Source organism: Scatophagus argus, chromosome 13 (assembly GCF_020382885.2).
Source record: "Scatophagus argus isolate fScaArg1 chromosome 13, fScaArg1.pri, whole genome shotgun sequence".
NCBI classification, from domain to species: Eukaryota; Metazoa; Chordata; class Actinopteri; family Scatophagidae; genus Scatophagus; species Scatophagus argus.
This window is the reverse complement of record NC_058505.1, coordinates 11,512,733-11,533,415: the sequence shown is the minus strand read 5'-3', so window position 1 is coordinate 11,533,415 and position 20,683 is coordinate 11,512,733. Positions and strand designations below refer to the sequence as shown.

The window sequence follows — 20,683 nt, the reverse complement described above, 5'->3', positions numbered from 1 at the left end:
CATCCAGCACCCTTCATCTGGGCGCTGACACCTGTTCCCATGGCAACACTGTCAATGGGGGACCAACCAGGGTCAGCAAGTCATTCTCTCCCTCCGCCTCTCTGTCCTCTTTGCACGGGTCCTGACATTTGGAGCTCGGGCTCTCTTTGTACCCATTCATCCCCCCACCATTTCTCCTGGTTGTACATTTTCTCATTCTGTTGATTTTCTTGCTCTGTCTCTCGTCCGATCACGCAAAAAGTACACAGCATTAACCTATTAAAGTGGCTCTGTGAGAAAGGTAAGACATTTGCCAAAAAAGAACACTTTAATGTATAAAACAACTGAAAATAATAAATCTCAAGTATGCACTGTGCATATTTTTGCATTTTGCACAAAAACTCAATCTTAGTGTTCTCCTCGTCACCGCAATCACCATACATTAGAATTTTCATAATAGCATTAATATATACTCATATACCATGAATTCAGTAAACGTCAACTAAGCCATGATTAATGAATTACGAAAAATATTCAGGGGTTGATTCAACTGGAGTTCGACTTATTGAAATGAGTTAGAGGATTAGTGGAGATGGGCATAATTATGAAATGAATGCAACCGCATAATGGGCTTTGGCATTTTGGACAATACATGGCTCCTCGACTATAACCCTTTAATTAGAAAAGAGTATGAAAGACGAATTGGATGCACTGCTTCTTTTTCTAAATTATTGTGTTGTTACTTTCCCAATGAAAATTTTCAATTAATATTAGAATGACAAGATAAATATTTTTAGAGTACATTCAGTTTCCTAAATAGCTGCATCTGGCACAAACTGATAAGGAGTCAAAACAGTTTCAGTGTTGGCAAGTAAAGATTAAATCAACTTTCCATGGAAAAACTGAAATGGACAAAACTGTTCTGGAATAACAGCACAGTGAATCAATCCTCATCCACCAATGACAATCAGGACAAGAGAGCCAGCTCATGTGATATGCAAAGTGCGTGCTATAAATCTGGAGATGTTTAGGGATGTGTCAATAACAGTGTCACTTTTTCTCAACAAGGAACTGGTGTTCTGGCCTTAGCTTACCCGGTTTAATCCCAGTCCCAGTGGTATTCTGCAGAGTTGATCTGACTCGCACGCTTTGTTGGAGAGAATGCCAATGGCTGTCAGACAGCCACCTGCCCCTGTGTCTCTGCCTGGGGAGGGCCTGCCAGGTCAAAACCCAGTGATTAGGTTATTTCTGAATCTGATTTTCTCTCGTCTTCTCTTCCACACAGTTTTACTGTTTTAAAGAACAAGGAGAAAGAAGACACTTTTGTCGCAAGGAGGAAGCAAAGGTGAATATCCCAAATCATTCATCTTTTTCTTTGCCTGATTAAATGTGCTAACTCACATAGACTAGGCCTTCTAAAAAGGTCAGTATGTAAAGAGGTCTGAGTTTATGCAGTGTTTCCACAATATGAATTCAACAGCAGTGCAACGCTGCAGTCAGGCTGCAGATGTGCTAACCTAGCTTGTTAAAAATAGTGTAGTTATTAGTGTCAATTAACTATATCAACTGAGATAAGTGTTTCGCTTGACAGACACAGAAGGGACATAGCTAGAACATACAGATGGAAGAGGGCAGGAGGACGTGGACTTTTTTTATGATATATTTGATATGGATGTTTCACAATTATCTGACATCATATATATAAAACAATCAAATACTCAACAAAATAAGCAGCAGTTAGCACAATCACAAAAAGCATTGTTATATGTTGAGGTGACAGCTTGGCACTAAATGACCTTGAGGACTCGGCCCCGCCTAAATATACACCGACAGGTAAGCTTGGGTAGATTTTAAAAACATGACTGAAAAATACACAAATTAAGAAGTAAACATCATAGCAGACTAGAAGAGACATCACAGGGACTTGAATAAAGCTCTTAATAAAAAATGTGCACATTAATGATGCATCATGCCTTGAAGCCTCTTACTAGTAACAGCTAAGAAAACTGTCAGCCCACTTCAGAAGGCTGCCATGTAATGTCATGCCATCTATCCGGCTGTGCAGTACATTTTGATTATCTATCACTGTGAAGACTCAGTTGTTTCAATGACATGACTGCCCCACTCCCTGATGTCTGCCAAATGAAAACAGAGCAGTGCCATCCCCAGAGGAGCTTAATGATCCACACACACACACACACAAAAATCCATGTACACAAACACAGCAAGGCACACACAGATGTACACACACACACACACACACAGACTCATACAGAGACAGCGGCTTATTGATCACTGTCAGATCTGTCTATAGACTGGAAACAAGCCTCTAAGCAACACAAAAATTAGGACACTGATGATTTGTTAGTTAACACAGTCAGGGTTCACACCCACCCACACACACATGCACTACACTGTCCCTCATATTGGCACACTTACATTCAGAGAGAACTGCCAATACCCCCAAACACACACAAATGCAGAAACAGTAATTGACTGATATGGAACAGTGAACAAGGGGTTTTTGTCTGTTTTTTTTTAATATGTCTGGTGCTGGTCAATTCTGGATGAGTCTCTGGCAGAAGAGACAGCGAGGCTGTCTGAGAGAGAAAGACAGAGAACAAAGAAAAGAGAGAATCAAGCATGGCAACTAGAAAACATTCAGGCAGAGAGAGGTGAACCGTGTGAACCTTACAACTCCTGCAGGTCTCCATTGTGCTGCACAAGAGCTGCACTGATCAGACAAAGCCATAAAATATGAACATCCAAGCAGTAAATGAAGCGATTGGTCTTAGCCAAAGTGGAACCAAACAACTTCAGTTGTCTGGACGAGGCATCTCAAGTTTTTGGATGGTAGTTGGATCAGCCCGCCTGCCTGTCTGGGCAAAGAACTAACTGCGACACTCAGTGTGAAAGAAGATGCCAAAGAAGTGGAGAGAGAGATGGGGAAGCAAGGAGTTAAAGATTCAGTGAGAAAAAAGAGGGTGTGAGAGAATGAATGAGGACAGATGCTGTCACTGTGACTAACACCGGTTGTAACTAACAGCCAAATAGCACAAAAGAACAAGGGAATTAGTGTCCCCAGTTACCAGTATTAACCGCTTGTTTAAGGTATCTGCACGAACAGACAGTGTGATTAAAACAAGAAATGAAGCGGCTATCCAGATTGATTTGACAGGAGCTGCAAATTATTCTTTTGTTTAAAAAAAAAAAAAAGATGTTGGCAGTATTTTCATTTAGTTTTGCTGTCTTGGAGCGTTTTGCTATCTTTGAGGTGTTTTCATGTCCCTGCTTTTGAAGTGTACAGTCATCGCTTTTCAATGTGTGTTTTAATTATTTGAGTCTTTTTTTTAACATAGGGTGGATTATTCATGATTCTGTAATTTCTTTCTCTGATTTTAATTAAACAGAAAAAACACACTGGTCAGCATTTATACCACTAACTGTATTCTAAAAAGTGTGCACCGTGAGTTGCACAATCAATAGAAATATAAATCAAATGCTTAAAACAATGCAGATCAAGCAATCACAATCTTCACCCACTAATGAACCACCACAAAAAGCAGATTTTATTTAACACTATTATTTGTAAAAAAGTGGTCAAACTTGTGTTTTTACAATTACTACTTGGAGTGGCAAAAACTAAGTATTATAATTTTTTGGGTTGTTTGCCAGCTAGTTCTCACACACACACACACACACACTCTCTCTCAATCAGAGCACGTGGTGTTCAGTGTTGCAACTGCTTCATGCTGGTAGAGGGTGTGTCATTTGCAGTCACCCTGGTTGGGAATCTGTGCAATAAACCATCTGCTCATTAGAGTTATCCCACACAAAAGCTGCAAGCCTACAAATTCCCTACACATTTAAATTCTAAAATCATTTTTTTTAATGCTGGAATTAAAAAGTAAAAATTCCAAGACTACGTTTTGCGTTCATGTATAACGCCACCTTGGCAGATTTCAAAGGTGATCCCAGGAGAGAAGAAAAAGGAGATGGAGTGAGCAGTGAAACATATCAAGATAAAAAGATGGCCCTAGAGGTGTGAATCATAGCTTTGAACAGAGAGGGTGAGAAGGGAGCACAAACAGGCAACTTGGAAAAGATACAGAACAGAAAATCACCTCTTTACCTGAAGCTGTCTTACTGTAACACTGATACACTTAAAGGAACTGCAGTAAAGAAGAGAAGCCAAACTCTACACAGAGAGGGTGATAAAAACAATCTGTGAAACATAACCTGTGCATCATTGCTTTCAACTGCCTAGGTACTATGCATGCATACAGAGTATGACATGTAGATATGTATGATTGAAACCGTTTGTTCTTCAATCACCGAAGTTCAACTGAAGCCTCTTGTCTGAACCCGTCTAACTGAAATGTGAAATTAAAGTCTGTCTATATTTTCATCACAAACACTTGAGGTTCAAGTTCCTCTTAAGATCACGAGCAACATTTGAATGAACGATTTCTTTTCGAGTGCTTCACTTGATGCTGTTGCATCAGTTAGAGCAAATCATATGCACCTAAAGTGTCTCCGACAGGAGATTTGTGGGAGAGAGGTTATGCAACCACAAAAGCACATAGGGTGCACATACACAGTCACTCAAACACATTTGCCTCCTAAATTTCATTTCATTGTCTCCATACAGGCACAGCCTCTACAACCCAGTGGATTTCAAGTACTCCCTGATTGCACCTTTGTGTGGGTTATATTGAAAATTACAGTCGGTTTGGGCAAAAATCAGTGACCTTTGAATTAGTTTTGCATGAAGTTGAATGTAGAGGAGAAGGAGGAGGGAAATGCACTTGCACACTGACACTTCACATGTATGTATTTGTAAACAACCTGCACAGATAATGTATGATCTAAATCCACAAAAAATAGGTCTTATATGCAAAGGACTGTGTTCAAGACAATGGCAGGAGTGAAGGTAGAAAATAAAAAAAAAAAAAAAGACGAATGCAGAATCTCCCATGTTCGGTTAAATGTGTGATTTCACCCAATTTCAAGCATGGCTGCCTCAATAAGATTCATGCATCCCATTTAAACCTTCCTCCAGAAATAACATTTATCCAATTTGTTTCATGGCTTCCTGCTTCCATGGTCTTGTCTCACACATGCCAGTGGCAGCCAACTGGAGTAGTTCGGATCGTTGAAAGCAAAGCCAGGCTCTGTAGAAATGAAAATCTTCGTCCACTTTGGGAAACGTATTTGTGGGGTAATCTAGCATAACAATCCTGGATAATATAGGAAATGTGATATTTGTGAAACGTGAAAGACTTGGAATTAAGTCCACAAATAACAATGTTCAACAAACAATATGTTATACTATAGTCATGTGCTTTGTGTATCTTACACCAGTGTGACAGTTAACCGGAGGGAAGGTTTCCTGTAGGTGATACCTTAAGATTTCAGATGCTGATTTAACACTAATGTATCGAGCAGGTAATGACCAGGCCTGCTCTGGCCTTTGTTCATGGCTCCTTAAGAATATCACCTCACTGTGCCAAATGCCTGTTTATTCAGCATTTTTCATTGGCATTGCTTCCCTCTGACTGACCACGGCTGGTGCTGCTGGATGCAAAATTGGCACTGTTTCTAGGCACAGGGCCTATCTCAGCAGCAGCACACAGCAAAAACCAGAATCCATCCACCTAACAACAGCAGCTCTTCCTATTGCGCAACATTCCCTGCACCGCTCGTGTTGCTAATTAGAAATGAACTGGGTAATTAACCACCTTGTCTCATTGTTTCGAGGTGGAATATTTCTCTCTCTCCCACCATACAATGCTTTCGCTGTCAACTCACAATGGCAGCATTTGTTTTGTTTTAGTTCCTGTGTGCATCCCTTGCTTCAATTCAAATTACCAACAACTCAAAAGAGTCTACTAAATACCACCGCAAAGTCAGTATGGATGGAAAGAAGGAAAGAAATTGGGAAGCTTGTAATCTGTGATGGTTCTCTGGCTTATCGGAAAACGCAGCTCTTGCTTCTGACACGACAACTTATCTGTGGTCAGTGCAGCATTTTCGCTGAGAGCATAAGGAAACAAACAGAAAATTCTGAGTATTGTTCTGCAGGCAAGACAAATGTGGTGTTGTCCACTGCTGTGCGCATTTGGCATTTGTGGGACAAGTATAGTCACATATTTAGTGACAGCCTTAGCTATTACCTCACAAATCATCCAAAGAGAAAAGGCTAAATTTTATTTTAAGAAAGTACAATATATGTCAGAACATATAAAAATACAGGTCATTCAGTGCCTTCTGAAAGACTGAATTACTTGACACAGGATCTTAACCTCAATGTAAGACATCAACAGTCAGGCTTTAGCGGTACCTAAAATTCAAAATCCAAACTACCTTATGGTTCAGAATGAAAAGAAAATAACAGTGATCTCCATTCTAAATGATGATACCTATCTTCCACCTTAAACTCTTGAGCGATTTCATGCCCTGTGTTGTGTAAGTTCTTTTTTGGCATTACTCACTGCTTTTCATTTAAGCGCCAAAAGATCAGGGCCAAATGTTTTGACTGAAAGACTAGCAAAGCAGTCAAAAAGAAATGTTATCTCATGGAAGGTAATGAACACAGGGCGGTGCCTGCGTTTAAGGTTAGAGATAAAGCCTGCAGTGATAATAAGGATAGTTTTAATGAGGAATGTCTCTGATTTTCAGTTGTGAAAGATCAGCTTTGAGTCTTTTTTAAGCCTGAAGATAGTTTGTCCTCTGTTCAAACTCTAAAAGACTTCGACACAATCTGAGACAGTCAATGTGGAAAAAGAGAAGTCTGCTATTATACCATTTTAAATCTGTTATTATCAAGAAGTATAAATTAGGATTAACTTTTTAAAATTCAATACACAGAACATCCAGAGAGCCAGTCATCATTAGAGAAGTGATAAGTCGGACACTGCCCAGATAGATATTATTCCTTTGGTTTTGAGACTGCACCGCACAAAAATAAGAACACTGATGGTTCAATTTAACTACTTAAAACACTTAAAAATGACCTGGTGCCCATGAAAATAATGATCGCCGTCTCTGAGAGGCAGACGTTGCTAAAACTCTACAAAAGGTTTTGGTCATCATTACAAATGAGTGCTCCTCCCCCCTCCTACACGCTCTACCTTGGTGCCACCCCTCACCTAAACCAGAAGGTGAGAACATGTATGACACAGGCAGTCTTCTGTTATGTGAAATGTGATGTGTGAAAGGACAACTCTAGACAATGTCCCATGAATCAGGTTGGGACATTGTCCTGAGCTGCCTTTTCACACAGATATTATTTCATAGTTTATATGAAAATGGCTTAGTGTCTCTGCTATATATTTGGGGCAGGCTTTGTGACAAATCAGTGATACATGCAACCTCTACTGCATCTCTACTGTTCTCTGTAACTTAAAGATACCATTTTGACAGAAGACATGTTTGAAGACGTTTTTTAATGTTTTGAATCTGGTTTTTGAGTCGTCTTGCTTGAGGTACTGTTTGCATGGGAGGTCCAAATAAAAAAAGAAAATAATCAAATGTCATGAAGTATAATGCCGTTATTTTAATCCATTTTCTAATTTAATTTACAACAAACAATTACTGATTACTTGATTTACTATGATAGATGCTGTTAAAATAAAATAAAATAAACCATGACAGAGGATTTTGGCTACATTGCTCAGCTTTAGGGTTAGAAGACTTCTTGGTAATGTGTGGTTTCTAGCTGTAGGTCATTGGAGAACTGGTTGAGCTGTCTCAAAGAAGAAATAATAAATAATAAAATATTACTTTTTGAGCTGTGATGAATAAAAGTACAGTGACACAATAAGCTTTATGATCAAGTATGTAATTAGAAATACAAAAATAGCTTTGCTTTTCATTCAGATTTCAACAAGCCAGTGAAAGATTTTTCAATGAGTTGTTCTGATCTGTGTCCAACAAGCTTGATTAGAACGACGTTCTGTGCCAATTCTGACCAGCAGAATAAAAGCCTTGAAAACTGTCTGTAAAGTGTGACAAAGAATGGAAAATAGGGAGAAACGGGAGGAAATGTGAGAGACAAACAGATGGACAGAGAATATAAGAAAAAAAAGTTCATTGTGTGCTCTCTCTGGGTGGACAGTCTTGTGTAATGAGAAATATTAACATTGCCAGACTCTTTTGGTCTTGTTAAAAGAAAAAAAAAAAAACCCATCACACTCACACAAAAGAGTGGTCCTAAAATCCATCCAACCAATCAATGGTCTTCACAATGAAGGCAGTGCACAGCAGCAATTTGTTACATACACTTCAGTTAATCCGAAGCAAAATTAATCATTTAAACGTACATAAGTTCAAAAGAACATCATCTCCTAATAGGTGGGAGTGTAGCTTCAAAACAGGAAAAAGAATGGCTCAGGAAAGGCCCATCTGTTTGTCTTCCATTTGGCAGTTTTCTCCTTTTCTATGTGCTACTATGATAGAAAAAGTGTTTTTATGTAAACAAAATTAGCTACACCTCACTGTGGAAAGCCTCTATTACAAAAAAAGCCTGACAAAAACCTAAATATTTACAAAGTAAAAGCACTACGTAAGTATTAGAAGCAAAATGTAATTTTTTGTCAGTATTATAATACTTCCCACTCTACTACTGGATTATTATCACTGATGCTTTAATTTATAAGCAGCATTTCAGTTTTAATTACTTTATATACTGTTGGGTAAATAAATCTAGAACATACATTATGTATTACAACACAATCATATATATTATCATTTTACCAGCTACATTAGCAGCCAGAAAAATATATTTGAGTATAAAGTACAATAATCGCCATAGTAATGTAATTTGGAGCGCTCAAGTGAAGTACAAATGCCTAAAATTGCACTTAAGAAATAATGACACATTGTAGTTTTTGATAATGACAATATAAGTACAGTACTTCAGTGTTGTTACTTTCCACCGCTGCAAACTTCCCAGCCTTTGGTCTTTTAAAATTAATACTTATTAATTCAAATTAAATGAATGAATTCCACATTATTATTTGATGAAATAAAAGTGAACTGAACAGTGCAAATAGACAACAATGTTAATGATTAGTTAAATATCACTATTTATGTATTGCAAAAATACATCAACAAGTACAATGAAATGCCTCGTATCACTGTTTAGATTTGCTTAGTTTTACATTTTTGGGTTGTATTTCTTTCTAAATCACAACAATAAGGAACACAGCTTTTTTCCGTAATTTCAGTTCTAAAACATGTCTTGCTATAACTGTTATCAATGTTTGTAACGACATTTTAAAAACAGATATTCTATTCACACACTTCTACTGGATTACAAGTGATGAATGAGAGGGATTATTCCGGCCTATACAGTATTCTATAGAAAACTCTTCCATGGTGTGCCCTTAACTGAATGCACATGTTGTAACAGAGGTAAAAAACCAAAATAAGTTGAGAATTGCTTGTAAAGGTCAAGAATGGCAGCAGTTTTAATCACTTTCACTAGCTGTTTGCAGTCATAGTAGGTCGATTCAGATAGTTGCTCTGGTGAAATTATTTTAGTTTGCACCAAGATCGTGAAAAGCCTGGTTTGGGAAAGTCTTTTTTTTTTTATTTGATGGATATCTAGATAGATGTGACACTCAACAGAAGGAGTATGACAGTTGCAACCCTCAAGGTTGAAACTCTGGCAGCATTACAAAGACTTTGTGCAGCAATGAGCCCAGATAGTCATTGTTATCACTCACAGCTCCCCTAATGGAGAAAAAAAAGGTTTTCCAAGCCTCAGACTGTTTATGAAAGAAAATTCACTTTCCTTTACGCAAAAACCAAACACTACAACAAAACAATTGTATGTACAGTATTTCATACACTACTTTGCCTTTTGTGGAGAGTTAAAAGTCTAGCCCATTTAGTCCTGTGAACTGAAGGAGCTAACATGTATTCACAAAAACATGTGGTCTTGAAAGAGCACATCACCTAGAGTACAAAAAAATGTGCAGTATACTTTCAGTGTAAAAACCAAAGCATTTGAAATGTGTCAAACACAACATGTTGTCAGGAAAACATTTTAATGGAGAGACAGAGAGAGAGAGCAGGAGAATCACAGTAAGATGATTAAATTCTTCATGACAGGATGACATAACCCTTTCTTCAGTAATGAACAGGAGCAACATTAGGATCAAGACAATTAGATTTGCTAACCACAGCTACAAAGCTGCTGAAGAGAACACATACATGACAACACTATTGCAAAAGCATAATAAAAATAAAGAAAATAAGACTTTGTAAGACCTCTGAGGAAAAGCAAACAGGTGTTTGTCACAAGTCTGCTGTCAGTTTGTTAACCTTGAATGCCTCTACAGTTTGAAAGATGTAATTTACCAGTTTTAAACCACAAAAGCTTTAAAATCAGCTGTCACAATGACTGACTCTCAGATGTAATATTGTATCTACATATATTTCATCATCTAACAGGAACATGAGGCACTTTACAGAGCTGAACAACAGAAAGCGTTCATAATAAAGCAATCATCCATGAAAGTGGATAAAGATAACAGTTTTCACAGCAACACTACTGTTCACTTACTTTAACATCAGTTTCAATGGCAGCTCTCTGCTATGCCCACTACAATTGTGGCTTTGCAGAAGACAGTCATTCAGGGTACTGTGAGCAATGCAATGATCTCTAAAAAAAAAAAAAAAAAATCATTCTCAACTGAAGTCATAAAGTATCTTTCATCACTATGAATACCTATGAAATCTCGTAAAATTTTAGGGTGGACGGCTCTAAATCCTACCTCTGAAGTCAGTCCGAGGATCAAATCAGAGCAAAAGTAAATTCATACGCCATGCAGTTGTGAACAAAACACTTTTCAAATTTGTCCAAAATTAACAGTTAAGCTGTCTGCTTCAATCAAACTGAATGTTTTAGTAGGTTTAAAGTCAGTGATTTGATGTTCCTCACCAAAATGCACCTTGGGAGACATTTATTACTTCTGTCCAAATATGTTTATTTCTTGCACCTTTGACAGATATCTTCTAATGTTTTGTTCATCTTTTTTACCGATAATTTCAAGCAGATGTGCGTCATGCCCTGTCAAGGCTTGAAAGAGCTCCAGTTGCCAAACATATTATGTTTGGATTGTTAGTTCTTTAACCCTGCACATTTGACATTACTTCTTCCTCTTCACAATGCCATGGACAATTTAAGGACCAACACGACAGCAGACTTTAAGAGACAACTGGGGCATATGTGGGAACTTACTGTGTCAACAAATTTGCCAGTTATGGTAGCTCTGGTAACCAGCTGTGGCAGTGTAACCAAAATACCTTAAATACATGCACTGGCTTCACTGGGAGAGCAACTCTTTCTGCTCTCTTTTGAATTTTCCTGTAATGTGTGGTGTGTACTCCACCTGCCCACACAGATGTGAAAAAAACAGGACTAGCAGAAACAGACAAGCACCCACACAAGCATACATTTGCATCACTAAACTCATAAGAATTAATTTCATCACTATGTTTATTACCTGTTAACCTCTAGTCCTCCTCTTATTTGTGTGGACTTGTAATTGCTTCTTACTGATAGTGTAAGATAAACCTTATTTTGGAACAAGGGGGAGGGAACACATACACAAGTGTCCGAAATTGTTCAAGCAACTGTGATTGTTTAGTTTCAAACTCGTGCACACACCACATTACACCCACACTCACACACAATCGCAATCTAGGACACACACGTTCTCATTCTCTTCGATCCGCTCTGTCAATTACGCAGAGGAAATCAGAAAATGAAGGGAGTCAACAATGCATGGAACATCGATGTATCCAACCACCACTGTCTATTTAAGTGGAATTGACTTCTGCTCATTTCCCAAATTACGCATATCTGACTGGCCCACCGCTGCAGGGGCTACAGGAAACACAGGGACAGAGAGAGAGTCTCTCTCACACACACCCTCTCCATTTCTCCATTTCTCTGCAGGGAATCAATGATGTCTGCTTAATTATTGGGTGAATTTAATCAGCGGCACAGCACTACTTACTGCCTTGTGACCCAGGAGCTGTCAGGAAGTCATTCAGTTTCCAACAGTAAGTGTTCGAATACCACCACAATAATTAAGAGTACAACAATTTAATTGTTACAGAGGTGATGAGGTAACAGAAAAACTACCTCTGCATTGTGCAGGTTCTGTTCAGTTATTCACCTGCAGGTACTTCACTGCTGCTGTTAATGTTTTTTTTTTGTAAAGAACAGTGTTGAGGTTTTTGATAAGCTCTTGCTCTGCTTCATTGTTTTATCTTTCCCTGATAGCAATGTACTTCCCTAAACTTTATCTAGCTTTATTTCCATAGCTGTAAAGGTCGTGCAGTTTAGTTCTTCCTTATGACAGACTAAAAATTGTTTGTGTTGTATAAACTCAGATGTTATTAGATGCCCTAGTATTGCTATATGAAAATTTCTCTACAACATGACTGCATTCATGTCTGTCATGTTTATGAATATGAGCTACATGCAGATATCTGTGGCTGAAATACACTTAAATATAGCTATTTGTTTTGTAGTTGGGGAAAAATGCTTCACCAAGTTACAGAAGTCTCTTTATGACACATTTCATCCAGCCTCCAAAACATTCAGCTTACACCAGTGGGGAGTGCTGAGAATGTTGGCTCTGTTATCAATGATGCTTTAATTTCTGTTTTTTTGGACAGGAAAGAAAAAACACTCAGCCCAACCTGAAGAGATGCATCAGCCCAATAAAAATTGCTCTAAGAAGAGAGCCTAAGCCTTTCTCTATTTCAAGCCCAGCTTTCTACCATTAGTTTGATTTTTTTCCCAAAGCTTGAGCAAAGAGTTTGACAGCAGTAGTTTATCCGTACATGAGAGTGGTAGCCCTCTTCTCATTTGACTTTCGACAAGAAAGCCAAAAATACCAAACTATTCCTTCACACATGAAAAGACAAAACAGCAAATATTTTGTTTTAGCAGCATATTACAGCCTCTTTGAGTGTTTGATGTATGTGCACAGGCTCGTACAATGAATTTGCTTAATGCTTGCAAACTAATCATCATCACGGCACACAACAGTGACTTTGATAACCGGACCACAAAATAAGATGATATCCTTTATGTTGACTGTTTAAAAGCCCTTCAAAATCTCATCATTTAAACAACCAGAAAAAAATATAGCAATTAATTTATAGACAGTAAGCAGTGGTGAAACAGGAGGATCAAGTGAGGTTTGGAAAGCGATGTCTGCATGTAGCTTCAGTATCAAAAATCAAATGGCAGAACCTGGTTAAACAGTGTGCAAAGGAAGTGATACTGCATCCCAATCATGTATCATGCTGTAACTATTCAGTCACCTAACCTTACTGGATCTAGGATGCTAGCCATGTCCTGTGAAAGCAGGTTAAAAAAGGCCTCATCACACATCACAAGGATAGATATTGTTTTGAAGTGAATGATGAAAAGCCTGTTGAATATGAGATTATCGTCTATGTTTGAGCTCAAACAAAATAACAAACAGAAGACATAGTATGTTTTTGTGAGAGAACTGAGGTACTGCATTGATTAACATGTTGATTCCACATCGCAGAATATGAAACTCTCTTATCCAAAAACACAGAACAGTAGTTGTAAAAGTCTCCACTGCAATATTCAAAGATGAAGACTCTTCTTTCACTGTCTAAAATCCACATAAATCCTTGCCCGTGGCAGCACTTGTGCATATAAAAGCATAAGAATAAAGTCATCTTCAATGTCAAACTCTAGCTCATACTCAAGCTTATATGGACAAAGATGACAGCGAATGACATTTTACTTTACTTATTCTTATCTTATCTTTTATTTGAATCAAAGTCAACCTCCAACCAGTTCTGCATTGTTTAATGGCCTTGACATGTATGACTTTAAGGTCCTTTTACTACTTCATGTTGTCTGGTTTCAAGGAAATTTCTGACATTTACAGTGCAGGTCCTCTTGGGGTCTCTTGTAGCCTAATGATGACAGAGGTGGGCATGTGACCAGTGGACATGGCTACAACCTTTTGGAAAAGGTAAAATGTACAAGTTGAGATCAGATGTTGTATTATTAACAATGCAGAAATATTGATTGAAATATATCAGTATCCATGCCCTGTGGTATTATGCAAAACTCAGTGTGCTCAGTTGAGCCAATTATTAGGTATATCTTGTGCAAACCAACCCATAACAGCTCTGTTTTGCATATTAAGTGGAAAATCTAATCTATCAGAACACATATTCTATGGAACTATGCAAATGGGACAACTGGAGCAGTTATAATTGCTCAGCGTGTGCTAGGAATGAGAATGGCTTTTTGTATGAGCTAAGGACAAATTAAGTTAATGACACCATTCTGGTAAATGGCAGACAGATGGAAGGTTCACAGAGACAAATAACTGTCTTAGTTCTTAATCACATGTGTAATTAACTAGTGTGTGAAGGTGCCGGTTTGATCAGTTTGTTGTAGCCATGTTTCATTTAAAAAGTGTTTTTTAGAGTCAAATCAGTTCATATCCTGGAATGAGGGTGGAGGTACACAGAGATATCTCTTTGTTATGATCAAAGTGAAAATGGAATACGGAACTGCAGTGCGATTGTGTGGTTAAAAGGGGTGGAAATGGGCCAACATGGACTGTGACACTCATAGGAATAAAAGTCAGAACAGATTAGTATACCAGCTGAGATTAAATGGATTTACATATGGATTTAAATATGATTTAAATATGGATAAACATATCCATGCATTGTAGCTTTTATTATTTATGTTACAGTTTGTGTTTGTGCATGACATGATGTGCCTTGTGCATAGTGCAGAGAAACTGCTGTCAAGGTGCCCATAATTTAAGTATATTATAGTTTGCTTTCTAGTTTCATCAAACCCCATCATACCCATAGTCCAAAAAGGTTAATTAAGCCTTATTTAGTTAATACATAGCGTTCTTATCCATAGACTAGTAAGTTTTAATTTCTCGTATCTTGACATGTTTTGACTGCTGACTTCCTGCAGTCTTCCCCAGAGGAGTCATGTGATGTTGTTGTGAGCCTTTGTAATTAAAAGTAAATATATATTAATTTTATGTTAATATCAGAACTCTTACATTCCTTAATAGTCCAATCAGATCATCAAGTTGCTGAAGTAAAAAATGATAATTTCACCCTCTTCTCCCATTTGTAACTGGGATAAAAGAAGATAAGATGGAAAAAAGCAGAGAGGAGAAGAGGAATCTGTTTGGAGGCAGCTGAATGAAAGCAAAACATCTTTGTTTTATCATTTTTATCACTGGTACTCAGTTGAGTATCTTCAGTAAAAGTGTTAAGTAGACTTGTTCCGAAAAAGCTTCAAATGTCAAGTTTAAAGAACTTCACAAGCGCCAGGTTTCAGGCAACATCCCTTGCTACACAAAAAACCTTCTGCAGAACTGTAATTCTTTAACCTTTTCCTCCACCAATGAGACTCTGTAATTAGAAACTTCTCCAAAAATGCAAATTAGACACATTTTAACAGAACATGCCGTACCTGTACTTCAGGATAATTCATGTATTCAGGGCATTTTTTTTTCTTTATGTTCAGTGTGCAGCGTCACTTCACTTCCAAAATAAAGGTTATATAAAGACAGAAAATTTAGATGAGTAAAAAATGATGCAGCGTAGCAGCCTGGACTGTACAGCTACAGATTATCCCCAGTCAGCCAGGTATCAAACAACACCTCCCTCTAACCACTGCACAGTTGTTGTATAAACAGAGCCAGAGCATATTTACCCTTCAGCAAACGGTGTCTCTTGAGCCGACATGTTGGTATATCTGAACATCCTTCACAGGCTGCCTGGAGGGGGCTCACGCCTGAACTTTAAGCTTTTTACTTCACAGCAGGGAAGAAAAAGCAACTAGTATCAGAGGTCATCTGAAACGCTTCATTTTCTCTCAGGACTTACATGCAACCATGTGCACATACATGATCACAAACACACACACATATCCATTCAAACACACAGGTACACACTAGAACCCAGGGACCTGCACTACTCAGTAAATATCTTGAAAAAAAATATGTCTGAAGAAGAGCTTGAAAGAGATGGAAGACCTTTACAGCCTATTTCCCAGTGCAGACACTCAGGAGGGAGGAGGAGAGAGGGAGGGAGAAAGAGGAAGATGAAGAAGAAAAAGAAAATGTTGGGGGTTGCAGAAGGAGAGTGTGTGAGAAAATGAAGACAGGGAATGGAGGAGAACACCAAATGTTAAGTAGCTAGTGGTGGTATTCCAGTTTGGACTCAAGCTCCTTAGCTAATGAGGATCATTAACAAGGCCCGGTCAGCTTTGCCTAAACGCTGGGGAAGACGGACTGATGTGGGATGGATAAAAATAAAACCTCTCATGCAGATCCCCACAGGATTCATAAGGCGGGCGCTTGCAAAAAAAAAAAAAAAAAAAAAAAGAGATATATCACATGGTGGCTGTGGAAGGTAATTCTTTATGCATAACTACGTGCCATGGATCCTGGAGCAGGGATACTTACCCAACAAGAACACTCAGTTGAACTCTGAACTCTTTGGATTCTGTTTGAAGCACAGTACCAAAAAAACCCCAATTTAGATATCTGCGATTTACCAAATTGAAATAAAGACCAAGGTGATTATGTCTCTACACTGCTCTATGATATGATATAAATCAGAGGCTCAGGTTAGTTCAAGTATGTCATACCATGTGGGAAATTTGCCTTAGATGTACAGGATGGGAGGGAAAGGAAGAACGGCTAAAATGACTGTAAAGCTCTCTGATCTTATACACATTTCTTCCATTATTTCAAGTGGGCAGTTTAAATTTCTCTCCATGTTTTATTATCCTTTGAGCTCTGTCATTTTCCCTCTCTCTGCTCGCTGTTTAACACACAGTAAAACAAATCTCCCAAGAGGCTTAAAAACCAATCCAAGCTGCAGTCCCGCTTCTATAAATCATTTGTGATATACAGTACATGTCTTTTGTGAGCACCTCCGACCACTTTTACAGCATGATCAACTGAGTGGTCAAATCAGACAGCATCAAAACAGTTTGAAAATACAAATGTCCTGTGTCAGTGGTCCAGAATATAGCAGAGACCTGCTTTCTTGGACATCCTGCCATTGATTCCTGTATTTCCTCCTCTCAGCACTGTCACTCTACACCGCTGTGGGGCTGCGTATGTGAAATATACGACATCTCCCCAGATCAGACATTCCCCAACCAGAAAATACTGTAAACTCGGTGTTCCATCAGCCTTTTAGGTCACAGCGCATCTGCTTTTTTTTCATCTATTATGTTTATTAGAAGAGAGAGACCCTCACACAGTGAGCTGTGTGAGACCCAAAGCAGTTAGACAGACAAGTGTCTTGATAAGATCAGCATAATTGGTACATTTATATGTCTTGTGTCTTCTTTGTGGTGGAGAAATTAGCAGCGAAGAGCTGCAACATTTGCTGTGTGTACGATCTCCAGCGTTGGGTTAAGTAAAAGAGACTCAACTTGCACAATACAAATACCTTTTGACTAAAAAATAATCCCAAAAAAGCATCAGCCTTATGCCATAGACAGCCCTGTAATAGGCCAGTCTGACAGAGATAGGGAGTGGGGAACAAAAACGAATGTTGGAGCAGGAAAACTGATTGATTTAGCCTGTGTAGTATATCATAAAGGACAATAATCAACGCTGCATGTGGGACGCATCACAATGCCCTAATAAGAACACAAGTGGTTAGTGCTGCTAGGGGAAACTGTCAAGTAGAGAAAATGTAGCTGTTTCTTTCTACCATTTTTTAGGTTTCTCATATTATATCAGCTAGAGAGAAGACATCAGTCAACAGTTCCAGTTAAACTTTCACCCATTTCATATGAACAATTTAAGATTATCAACTTTACAGGTTTGATCAGAATCTTCAGTATCTAGAAGTAGCTTGTGAAAAAATAAGATTGAAAGAGATAAAAAGAGAACAGTTCGGGTCAACAGAGGCATCAGACTTGGTATTTGCAGATATCCAATACTAAAATGGCAGGGACTGATAGGGGCATCCTCACCTTCACTCTATTGCTGTCATTATCTACCTTTGTTTTCTGAGAGCATAGAGAAAACAGCACATTGCTTCTAGCGTCTTCACCACTTTTATTTTGATTGGCCCACCATCAGCATTGCACCATTGCCCTCCAACAGAGGCATCATAACTGATGCAGGAGTGTTTCCTGTGCTACTGTATCCATGACTTGCTAAGCTAACATCAGCTAGTCAATCTACTAGTGCACGACCAATTTGTGGCTTGCCACATTGTAATACTTAGCAAGAAAAGAGAGTGTATGCATTTTATGTTACTGACAGTGAAGACACTCGTGGTCTCAAGGGCATGTTATATTTTTCCTTACAGATCAGCCTCAGCTTCATCTGTAGTAAAGTTTGCATTTCAGCTTTAAGAGAGACACCAACAGAGGAGAGCAAGACAGATAACGTAGGGGCCTAAGCTGATCACTTTTATGATCCAAACTTGATTATATTCTATCTTTAAAAATATATATATATATTAATATCTGAAAAGAACTGGGAATATGTATAAAAACATGAATACATGACAAGGAAAATTAGTGTTTCAGGAAACACTGATAAATATTATAATGATGTATTACATTTTTAGCCACAATAACTTCAAAGCTGAAAGAGGACAGCTGAAATGGAAGATAGTGTAGCTTAAAAAAAGGTAAAAAAAAAAAAAAAAGGTAACAGGTCACAGTTTGTTCAGACAAATGCTCATGTCTGGGACTTCTACCTTGAAAACATAAATCAGAGCAGTCTAGTCAGGATTCATCTCACAGACTGTTGAGGCCGTTGAGGTACTTCTTGAAAAGATGAAGCATGGGTGGAGGACAGAGAAAAGCTCAATGATCTATCTCAGGCATTAAACTTGTGTATAAAATGGTACAAGCAGCAATGAAAAATGCACACACTACACAATCATGAATTGTTTATGCATTAACATAACTATATCAAATCCTTATGCCTGTGTCTGAACCCTGTGAGCTCATCTAATCAGCAAATAAACAAAGAAACGGTGCTCGTGTGATGCATGTTTGAATTACAACTGAAAGAACAAACAGTTAAACATGTCTGTCCTCTTACTGCAGTTCAATTTCTGCAACTGTGTTTAAATCTGTACAGTATCTGATAGATGAAGCAGTTGCTAATGAGAGCTGGATCTGTCCACATTTAACTGTTTCCCTAACAATAAGTAATGACGGCAGCTTAGCTAACATAATTAACACCAGCGGAGAGAGAAAGAAAATTCCCACAGAATGAAGTATTATGTAAATTATTAATTACCACATAGATGATCGCAATCTTGTTCAGCTGCCCATTGGCACTCACATGAATCTGAATGATTTGGAAGCAGAGGGAAGGAAAATAGTGAAGATAATACTGACAAAGTGGGAATGTGAGAAAAATTCAACAAATACCACCTGCTCCTTTAGCAATTTATAGAAACAATTTGCATTTGCAATTTAACCACTAAACACAGGCTCTTATCCAGAATGAGCCGCAACAAATACAAACAGGAAACTACAACCAGTGAGAGTATACATTAGAATAATTTTGATGTCACCACTGCTATATTTCCGTAAGGGTGGCGTATACAGTTAAACTGTAATGTATGTTCCAAATAACTCTTTGTCTCTTTTCACCACTACACATGCTAAATATAATATTAGAATCACAGTATAGTAATTTGTATTCAATTATTTGTATTTGAATTTCAACCACATGATTTCTGCACACTTTCATTTTACATTCAATGAAGGATGCATGTTTTATGAGCAGCAGTTTCCACAAATGCAGTTACACTTGTATGGATGTCTTCTGTGTGTGTTTCTGCATATGTCTGTGTGTGAGGAACAGACGCAGAGAGTGAGTAATGAACAGACAAAGTCCCAGCGAGAGCTAAAGACAAAGATGGAGAGACAGAGAGTCCAGTGTATCCAGGAAAAGACAGAGAGAAGGCAAAAGAGAGAGTGAGAGAAAGTGAGCTCTCAGATTCGATGTCTCAGTGTAATGACACAAGACCCACATGGGAGAGAGGGAAAGCCAAGCTCTGAGCGAGATAGATAAATCCAGAGACCAATAACTTGAAGCCTGCCCACTCACAACCAACACACACACACACAGTCAGCAAAAAAAAAATTGTCTCAAAAATTAAGTGCTCACCTCAGAAACTGAATTTGTGGTTTTCTCTCTGCTTGTGTTTCTTGTTTTAACCTGCCTTTTTCTGTCACTCTGTCAGCTTACAATATAGTGTCAGTGCCTAACACTGGATCTCCCAATCTGTTCCACTGCTGTGACCGTGGACAATATGTCTGGCTGACTTTGACAAATTAAACCAACTCGATATATGGCAATAACCTTCACAGGATGACATGAAGGGAAAAAGGGAAGCAAGGAGGGGGGGGGGGGGGGGGGGGGGCTATGGGAAAGAAAGAGGAAAAGAGACTGAAAGACAGACACAGATGGATGGTGGGACATATCGAGAATGGCATGGTATTTTCAAACCAGGTACAGCAGAAGAATACATGCAGAGAAGGTGCACATATAGAATGACTTTCTAAATGTCACCATAGTTAATAATGAGTCACTTCAGCTGAATTATCAGTGCAGGAAAGGTGGCTAATTGTACTTTCAAAGCAATA

The 20,683-nt window shown here is 38.3% G+C and overlaps 1 protein-coding gene across 10 annotated transcripts in view; it reads right to left on the bottom strand.

The window, feature by feature from the left end:
* Nucleotides 1–20,683, bottom strand: part of tnr (tenascin R (restrictin, janusin)) — a 152,625-nt gene that overhangs the window by 129,142 nt on the left and 2,800 nt on the right. The gene's annotated exons all lie outside the window — the stretch shown is intronic.